Source organism: Saccoglossus kowalevskii, chromosome 8 (assembly GCF_978046115.1).
Source record: "Saccoglossus kowalevskii chromosome 8, keSacKowa6.1, whole genome shotgun sequence".
Taxonomy (NCBI): Eukaryota; Metazoa; Hemichordata; class Enteropneusta; family Harrimaniidae; genus Saccoglossus; species Saccoglossus kowalevskii.
Genome location: NC_140648.1, coordinates 24,932,546 through 24,943,366, shown reverse-complemented (window position 1 = coordinate 24,943,366; position 10,821 = coordinate 24,932,546).

Genomic DNA, 10,821 nt, shown 5'->3' with positions numbered 1-10,821 from the left:
GTCACTGTGACATATGCATACAGTTAAATGACCATAATGAATCGCGTGCATGTGACCGATTTATCGCATCAACATAGGGCAATGGCTAATAATAACTAAATTTCTGTTATAATAAGGACCAGCAATTAATTTTACTACATAAATAATATCATCAACGCGCCTTCAAAATACAAATAAATTTATAATGTAATTAATATATATATTAAAGTCCGCTCTTTCAGAAAAGAACGCAATGCATCAACAAACAATAACGATTCTGGACAATTATTTGATGCGATATTTCAAATTTGAGCTTGTATTAAGATCACATTTCTTATACCAAGTAATAATCAATATTGCTATTGTTTCAATAATATCTAAATATTCGTTGGACTGACACGTTTTTTACAAAATGGAGAAGGTTTTGGTTTGACGCATTTGTATAACAACTGTGTGTGATACAATTTATAGTATACAATCTCGTAATTTCATTAATTTAATTTAATTTAGTGTTTTGTTTAAAACGTTATTGTATTCATAACTATTTAAATTACTTATTTCACTTATTTTGTGAAGCCGAATCTAAAGCTTATTTTAAATATGATGGGTATAAGGCACAAAGTTGTCTATGCACAAAAAAGAACTGTTGCATTGTATGCCTTAAAATAATGGAAATATATTCTTAGTATTTGGGACAGCGTTAAATCTTTTTTTAAATGAAATTTTGTTGGGACGGAATTGTTATTACATATACATGTAATATCTAATAAATGCATCATTTTCTGCATATACAGTTTTATTTTAATATTTTACAAATATGCTGAATAAGAATGAAGTTATAACACTAATAATACGGCTAAATAATTAAAGGCTGCCAATGCGAGGTTCCATGTTTGTCATTTCATTGCAGAATATGCAAATGGGGGAAGAGTTCACAATGTAATATTAACCACATATAGTAATGCACGCAACACAAGTTTCAGGCAGATTGGATTCCCGACCTATCGAATACAACATCTCAGTGCAATCATGTCTTCAGCAGTTAAGATTCTCGGCAACCAGGGTATGAATTTGTATTTCAAAATCAAGAAGATACCAGACAATTACTTCGATAGAGCAGGTGAGGTTTTATTCTGTGGGACTGACGAGTGTAAAGTTAATTAGAGAACGTTCAATTCATATATTGAACGAATAATATATGTATTTTTACCAGGTGGTACGCAATTGTTGTAAGGAAGGGTGGGATTCCAGCTGTGGAGCGCCTTTTGTGTTTTTAGTACTTAGGCCCAACGATCCAAGTTCAGTCGAGTACGAAGCTCATATATAGCTTTTCTGCAATGTTATGACATTACACTAAAATAAAGCATCAGGTAATTCCTAAATTGCCTGACCAGTCATTAAAAAGGTGTTTTATCAGATACTAATATGTATAATTGTTGAGGTTAGAACATAATTGTTTTGTTAAAAAGAGATACTATAAACTATCGTTGATTGCTTTATTTTTCCATGCATGGTTGACTCCCTAGTTTACAAACTAGTTACGTTAATGGTAATAAGTGCTTTTGAGATGTATATTGCGGGGTGCTTGCGGATAGAATTTGCTTGCTTGTTTTGAAACACTTTTCATCATCTCTTGGCTGGTTTTCATGAGATGTTGTATTGTGTTATATTTGTCTTCGGAATTGTGAATTTGCTTGTAGATTTTTTGTCGGAGTTTAATGCTACCACTTTTTGCATGAGGTACGTGCGTGTGCCGTTTTAATGTCAAATGAATGCCAATGTTATAGCTACAGTGACTGTATTCGAATGCAAGGCAATAGTTAGGCTAGTCTGTATCTGTAATACATTTTTGTATTGTGATGGTTATGTCAATTTTAGAAATGCGTTTAATGAGTATACAAAAAATGATATTCATCAATATAGCACAAAACAACATATATCACCGTAGTTCGAAGTTAAATTCTTTATCTCATAAATCTTTGGCAATATTCAATACATTATTGCTTCACTTTTGGAAATGTTTTTTACATGCCTATCCACAATGGCACTTTTTATACCCTGGCACGTTTCCAGCGGGGATATAGTGATATAATAGCGCCCATAATCCGTGACACCTGGCGGCCATTCATGATATAAAATACATGGCACATAAAGTAAATATAGTTATGCCAGAAAATCATTTCTCAATATTGAAATCGACAACGGAAATTGAATTTTACCCCATATTTTCAAATGCGCATTTGCGAAATTGAAATACAAAATACGTTATAGAAAATTACATTAGAAATCAAAATTTAATGTGTGTTGGTAGGGCCCGACCTAGTGTCGACGTATACGCAGTGGGACAGACATATCAACCAACAATATTTCAAAATGGGTATTGAGGTAGAGGGTGTGTCACCTTGTCAGTTTATTGCTAGTAAATGCTTTACCTCCAAATGTATTTCGTGGACGTAATACGGAGTAATTCGGCGGTACTGTGTTTACAAAATTTTTATTTTCAGTTTGATCTTGATACGACCTTCAATAGATTGTTCAATCCCTATGCCTACAAAATTTGTAACCGCGAGACTGTTTTATTCGTAATGTTGTGACATTGTATTCATTTTATTAGCAACAAAAGACAATATATAAAACCAGTGCAACGAGTACAGCGCCATATTACTCGCGATCTGTGTCATAAAGTTTCGTTGATCAACACCTCCACCAGATACATGAAACATAGACAGATACATTCGTTCTTGAAACCGGTCATTCATTTAAGCGTTGAGTCTACCAGATCTAACCGGTAGTTCTAATTCCAGTATTTCTTTCTGCACCTTGATGTTAATCGACATACTGCACGCACCAACCCCAACCGCCGCGACTATCACGGGTGAGCTTCGTACTGTTCTATGAGCTGTTTCTTCCTTTGTCAGTGCAAGTCATGTCGACATATTTCAACTTACAGACAATAGAAAACGCCGTAATATTAAAGGTGTGGCTCAAATGACATTCTCACTGTTCACCCAAAGTAGATTACTCCAAAGCAATCGTTTAACCAATTCGACTTTTTCAGTTTTCAGCTGTCTTGGGTTTCTGTCCGGTTGCTACCTTGTATCAAATCTCGCAGGTTGGTTTTTTTTGTTTATCTTGAAAACAGGTCAAGACACATATGAAATAATGGAATAATGAAATTGAACTCCAATATTCCATTTTCAATTTGTCACAGTACGCCCTCAGTCCAATTTAATACATTACGCTCGTATTTTGAAAGTTGTGATAATGATAATAACTGTGATAATGAGAATAAAATAACGAATGGCCACAGTATGTAGGGCAGATGTAGGGGTAATTTAAAATGGAATGAAACCGCTGTGGCTTTATTACTTATTGATATTTTTATAGCCTAAGTGTAAATTTCAAAGATGAAACATGACGTTTTGCCATAATTCCATCTTGTTTATTTGATACACACAAGGAAAAATGAATGGTCGCCAGGTGTCACGGATTGACCGTTCCCATGGAGTCATATGAGGACACTATTGCAAATAGAAACATTCATATAGTGAATATCAGCACTTTATCTGAGGTCTCATTTAGCACTCACTGGTTTAGAGTAAGGTTCATTCTCGGGGTATAATAATGTGAGCTAGTTGCATGTCGTGCTTGGTAGTTGTGGGGTAAGGGATCGAGATGTCGATGGATATCATGATCAAAACATATATTATTTACATATATGACGATTAAAAATTCAAATTCGAAAGTGTGGTTATTTACTGGGTTGCTATTTCACTTCTGCTCAGACTGTCAAATCGTCATGATGTGTTCATAAATTCCAATTTCGATTATGTAATTGTTAATTCATTGATTTCTTAAAACAGTCATTTGTCATATATATATAAGTCATCTGATTAAGTGATATTTCAAACTAGCTTGAATTTAAATATTCCATATGCGGACGTTGAGCAGGCGGACAACGACAGAACCGCCGAACGATAATGTGTGTAGAAGTATGCAAAGAACGAATATAGTGTTTTACGACTGCCAAATTTAGGCGGAAAATCTGTCGGTAATGCAGTATTATGTTTGCTTCCTTTTGAGATGCACTTCTGTTATTCCGTATATCAAAGTGTGATTACAGCAAGCCTTGGAAAATTCTGCTTAAAATTAGCATATGCACAAATCAAAACAATAGTAATGAAAATATCGCAAACTATACTAAAAATGTACCGAATGGTATAACATCAACAATAGGAATTGAACTGTGCTTATAACACTAAAAGGCTTAAAATGACGTCATCAATATGGCCGCCATTATTAATTGTGTTACATTCCAATATATAGTTTATTTCATATCTAATACATGATCTTTGAAAATTAAGTGTAGTATTCTGCAGCTATTGAGTGTGAGTCATACTTACAAAAATCATATCAAAAAGAGTGTACTGCTGTAAGATATGTGATTCAATAATTATAAGAATAAATATAAGAAGACAATTTTCATATTAAAAGTCCTACTTTTCTTATATCATATGCAAGCGTTGTGCACTGCTCCATGGAAATATTCTAGGCTATATCTATAGTGATCTGATCTATGTCCTCATAACTGTTTAGATTACTACACTGTTCACCATCTTCACAGTGATACACAGGTGAGCAGGCCAGTCCATCCTTATAACAGGAGCAAATATGTTCATGATGGCATTTAAAGCTCTTGTATTTACGGAAATAAATTCCCAGTTTTTCAAAATGTCCCCATCTTTCATAACCCAGCCATAACTAACAGAAGCAGGAGTTTGCTGTTTAGCTGTTGCCCATTTCTTAACCTGCCAAGAAGCACGTTCAACATGTTGAGCAAACACATTTTCACCTTGTTCTAGCCACGTAACATATTAAGCAATTGATGTTGATCTTTATATTTGTTCTTTACATCAAAAATACCAGCTATAAAATTCTTGATGCATGTTTCTCTCCATACCACACTAACTGGTGCCATCTGAGGCTTGTATTTTACTAATCACTTCTGTGATTGCACGGCTAGACAACCTGTCACATTTTACAACAAAATGCCAGGGATGTAAGAGTATGTCTATATCTGCCTGAGATTGGGTTGATGCCAAGTATGTGATATCTTGTATATCTTAAGTTTGTATGTTATGCATTTTGCCATCAAACAACTTGGTTAACTTAAACATATTTGATGTTTAGGGACATTCTTCTCCAGATACTCAATTCGACAAACCCAGATACTCAATGACAAACCCAGGAATGTCTTTCAATGAGGTACTGGTCGTCCACCCCTATCTGGTATTTGTGACAACTCCCCAATCCTTGTTGTCGTGTTCGCTTATTTCAAATAGGAGAAAGAGGCTCATCATACTTTACACAAAGTGTACCTCCTCTGACTGGAAAAACAAATCATTAAATGGCTTCATTTGCTCATCTGCTGTAATTAAACAATAGCATCTATGTTATGTGTAGATACATTACAATCAGTATAAGGAAGGTATGGTACTTTATCCGATGGTCAGCTTTTGTAATGCATTTGCTATCTTCCTTGAACTGTTGATGGAACTGGGTAATTAAGCACACTAACAAGATTACCATCTGATCGAACTGAAGTTAAAACAAGAGCTTTTTGGTAGAGCATGGTGATACAGTTATTCCCCGAGTCTTTTCTGATATGTGCACATGTTTAATACCTTTGAATGTTTTAATCCCGGAATTAGAAATTGCATCATAAAATGACCTTTGGATTTCATCACCTTCTGTATGACTGATATGATGTTACCAAGTGTTTCACTAAATCAGTTCTTTTCTTGATTGCATTCAGGATAGAATTATTGATATTCGTTGTAGCAACCATAACCTATATTTATAAGTAGTTTTGGGTATGATTTCACCAAGAATGGGTCTATCATGTTATCTTGTATGTACTTCTCAATTTACAGTGTGTGTGCGAAGCACAAAATGGGAGTCTTTGCAGTTAGTGTGTCTGTATGTGTGTGTGTATGTGTGTATGTGTGTATGTGTGTATGTGTGTGTGTGTGTGTGTATGTGTGTCCGACTGTTCCACTGCTATCTCAAGAACCATACATCGGTTTTTGATGAAACTTGGTGCATAGATGCTCTGGGCCAATGCGCAGATTTGATTAGGTTTTGGTAAAAATCCATGCTCGTTAATTACCTAATTTGCATGATAATTAGCTAATTTTTAGCTGTTCTATGACTGTTCCACTGATATCTAAAGAACCACTCATTGGATTTTGATGAAACTTGGTACATAGATGCTCTGAACATATGCGCAGATTTGATTAATTTTTGGTAAAAATCCGTGCATATTAATTACCTAATTTGCATGATAATTAGCTATTTTTTAGTGGTTCCATGACTGTTCCACTGATATCTAAACAACCACTCATTGGATTTTGATGAAACTTGGTACATAGATGCTCTGAACTAATGCTAGGTTTTGATTAGTTTTTGGTAATAATCCGTGGATACTAATTACCTAATTTGCATAATGATTAGTCAATTTTCGGTTTTTCCACTGATATCTCAAGTACTAATCATCACATTTCAATGAAACTTGGTACATAGATGTCATACGACACTGCACAGACCTGATAGTTTTTATGGTAATATCAGTACATATTAATTACCTAATTTGCATAATTAATTAATTTTCAGCATTTGATATAAGTAGTTAGCATTACATTTCAATGAAACATGGTACTTACATACTCGATAAATATTTGTGCATATTAATCACTTAATTTGCATAATTAGTTAATTTTCAGCTTTTCCACGGGTATCTCAAGTACTAATCATCGCATTTCAATGAAACTTGGTACATAGATCCTTTAGGACTATGCAGAGAGCTGATTAGTTTTAGGGTAAATAATTGTGCATATTAATTACTTAATTTGCATAATTAATTTTCAGCTTTTCTACTGATATCTAAAGTACTAATCATCACATTTCAATGAATCTAGAATTATGCAGACCCAATTAGTTTCCGGTAAATATTTGTGCATATTAATCACCTAATTTGCATAATTAACCAACTTTCACACTGATATCTCAGGTACTATACATCACATATCAATGAATGTACATTGATGCTGTAGGACAATAGACAGACCTGAATAATTGTGGGTTAAAATCTGTACATATTAATTACCTAATTTGCATAATTAACCAATTTTAAGCTTTCACACTGATATCTAAAGTACCGTAAAAACTCCAAAATTTCGACCGGTTTTAAATAATTGGTGTTAGATATGTGACGTGTTTTTAGAGTCAAAATTAAGGTGCATTTTCGGACGGTCGAATTTTTCAGAATAGAAATCAGCAAATGAAAAAATGGGGATGATAGACAGTGTGCTTCATTAGTTTTTAAAAAATGCAATGTCCGTCAATTGACGTAAACTTCCTCATGTTTCACGGTAAAAGCAAAGGTCGTGGCCGAGTTGTAACTTAAAATCTAAACAAAGTCATCAATCAGAGAGTATTATGACAAGCAAAACAAAACATCAAGACGCGGAGAAGAGGTCAGCACAAAACTAATAGGTCAAAAGACAAAGCTGTCTCGCACTACCTAGAAAAACTTGCGAATGTTCGAAGTACAGGTACCCATTGGACAAAAGATGCATGGAAGTTTAGCAAACTATCTCCCCGACCCAGTGCAATGTATCCGGTTAGAATCAAAGCTCACGTGTCCCTTATTTGAGGGACCAAATTCTGCCGTAAATTCGCCCTTGGATTAAAAAATAAAATGGGATTTAAGAAAATAAAATGGGACTTTTAAGGTGTATTTTGGCGTCATTTTTCGGACATTTCAATTAATCCTGCCGGCTAAAATAGAGTCTAAGTGTTACCGTAGTCATTGACGTTTGTCTATTCAAGAGTACACGTGTATGATTTTTATCGTGACTAGCGTGAGCGGATAAGCTTCCTTTCGAGAATGAGCTGTTATCACTGTGAACAATGTTAAATTATTCTTCAGATGACGAGTTTATTTTTTAAAAACAACTAATTTTTTATTTAAAAAAAATCATGCCGTTTTCGCATCAAAATCCAAGCCAAAATATCGTACTACAACATCAATCTCTTCCGCATTGCGTTCAATAACATTAACATATTTAAATAAGCTATGGTAATTTGAACATGTTGGCATCATCCAGCTTTTTGATTGGTTAATTAGCGATTTGACCTATTTGACCTAAGAGAACATGGCGGATATCCTACAGCATCAAACGTTTATACGAGACCGGAATCATTCGCTTACGATGAAAATAAGTTGACTTTTATTTGTATTTCATAACCATTCAACAAATTTATTTTGTGTACATTATTATAATCACTACTGAGTACAGTAATAGTCATCAATTCAGAAACGCAGCATGCCGAGATTTTTGTGTTCGTTTTTATTTGAAACTTCGTTTATTTAGAATATATTTTCGTTACCAATAAAATAAAAATCTCTCAGTCAATCAGAAACCCGGATTCATGCCTTCGAGGAAGGTCCCGTTTGAACGCTCACACCGTTTTTTTTTTCGCTCGGGGGAAAACTAAAACTGGTCGAAATTTTCGAATGAGAATGAGTCGGCAATTTTTAGTGGAGTCGAAAATTTGGAGGTAAATAAAACACCGAAACCCGGCAAATAAATAGGCTGACGAATTTTTAGAGGGGTCGAAATTTTGGAGTTTTCACGGTACTAATTATTCCATTTCAATGAAACTTAGTACAAAGATGCTCTAGGACAATGTACAAACCTAATTAGTTTGGGGTAAAAATCTGTTCATATTAATTCCCTAATAAGCATAATAATTCATAATTTTTTGGTTCTAATCACATTTCAATTAAACTTGGAGACATAGATTTTCTGTTACATTGCGCAGACCTCATTAGTTTTACACTCAAATCTGGTCATATTAATTTTCTGATTTGCATAATTAGTTTTCAGCTAAGTAATTTCGAATTATATTTAATGTGTCTCCAATACTCTCAGCACATGGGAGTTCTTTCTAAGCTTTCTTTGATTTATCTCGTTTTATCATGGTGGACACCAGTTATTACTGTTTCCCCGACTGTGAATATTCATTATATATTCCAACGAAGTAGAGACGAACCTCTTCTAGTCAAATTAATTATCCCATTATCACACGTCTTTTCCACGAAACGAAACGAAACCTTAACCCTAATCCTAACTCACATGAATCAAGCTGTACAGTGGGCAGAAAAGATGTGGATACTAAATATTCTCGACAAATTTATTTCTGTGACGTGGCGATGTTTGAGGTCATTCAAAATTTAAGGTTAGGGTTAGGGTTTCAATTCGTGTAGTTTCGTGGAAAATACTAAGCCCTATCACATTTGCTGTTCATGATAATAGATGTGTTAACTGCCATGTCCTTCCAGGTTCCTTTGAAACGTCAGGATGTTTACTTCACAGAAAATTGACCATCATGGAATGGCTCTTCAACTGCTTGTTTAAGTGATGTCAGCATTTCAATTGAATAAAGTGTAGGCCATATGTAATAGTTGTGTTGTTTAGCTGCAAAACATGTGATAGCATGTTAGCTTGAGTACATAGGTGCACTTTCCACTCTGAGTAAGATCATTATCAAGCAGGATATGTAGTGCAGCTAGACAATTGTCACAATATCTGAAATCTGAATTTGTCACGACACTAGGTTCTGAATATCTTGAAAAGGGGAATGATATTATCTTAAACACCAGCAACAAAAACATTGATTTTTCTGCTTGTATTGTTATCCCCTGTATATGCCTCCTGAACATTACACAGCTGAATGATTATAATCATTTTGTTGTTCATCAAACCAGTTCAGAAAGTTAGTTACAAAGAGTTGCTTTAGAGACTTACCCATTGTGGCATGATAACATTGTCTGCCAGCCATAATATTTTCTACCTGATGTATGTCAATCAGTCCACCTTCACCCATAGTTTTCCAATACATGCAATAAAAGTACACATGGTGTGAAACGTACCCAGTCGTGGAACAAGGTTTTGAAATTCATTCGGCCTACACATCTGGACAAATAAATGATGGTGAAATGGAATCCTGCCCACATTCTGCTGCTAAATGCCTTTCCTCTCTTCAATGCTGAGAATACTTTGATTATATCTGGTGGCGACGCCTCAACAGATGATGCATTTCGTGCCAGTGACTGAATTGTAGCTGCATGAACTTGAACATGTGCATAGTGAGATTGGGCACGAGAAAAACATTTCAGGGTATCTGGCATAGTAAGGCCCATGCAATAGTTTTGACATTATGAAATGGTTTGACCATGTCTATCTGTTCAGTCACAACTTGCTATGCATTGGCAATTCCGCGGGGCCTAGGTCTTTTATATGGCAAAGTTGAATGAATGGTAATTGTACTCGTGTCATATGTGGCTGGTGATGTTCTTATGACACAACTCTTGCCATGGAATGATATGTATTTTTACCATCAGCAGTTTTAATGTTGATCTACTTTTTGTTATCACTTTTTTGTGTTGAGCCATCTATCGTAGAAATAAGACTCCATCTAGTACACTAGGAACATCTTCTGAACAGTGGTAGGAAAAACTGATTATGAATATTCCATAGTTCATGGGTATTTAGATACTCTGTTGTAAGTTTCATTTGCACTATATCCGTACGAAGTATACTGATACCTTTGTGAAGTATCTGGTTTTCAAAATTATTGTTCTTACTCTCTAACATTTCTTTATCTATTTTTGTTTCCATCAACATATGTATCTTTTGAAGCGGCAGTCCAACTGTACTAGAACAGACAAGATCTAGCAATTCGTTCTGGTTATCAAATGATATACAGTCTCCATGT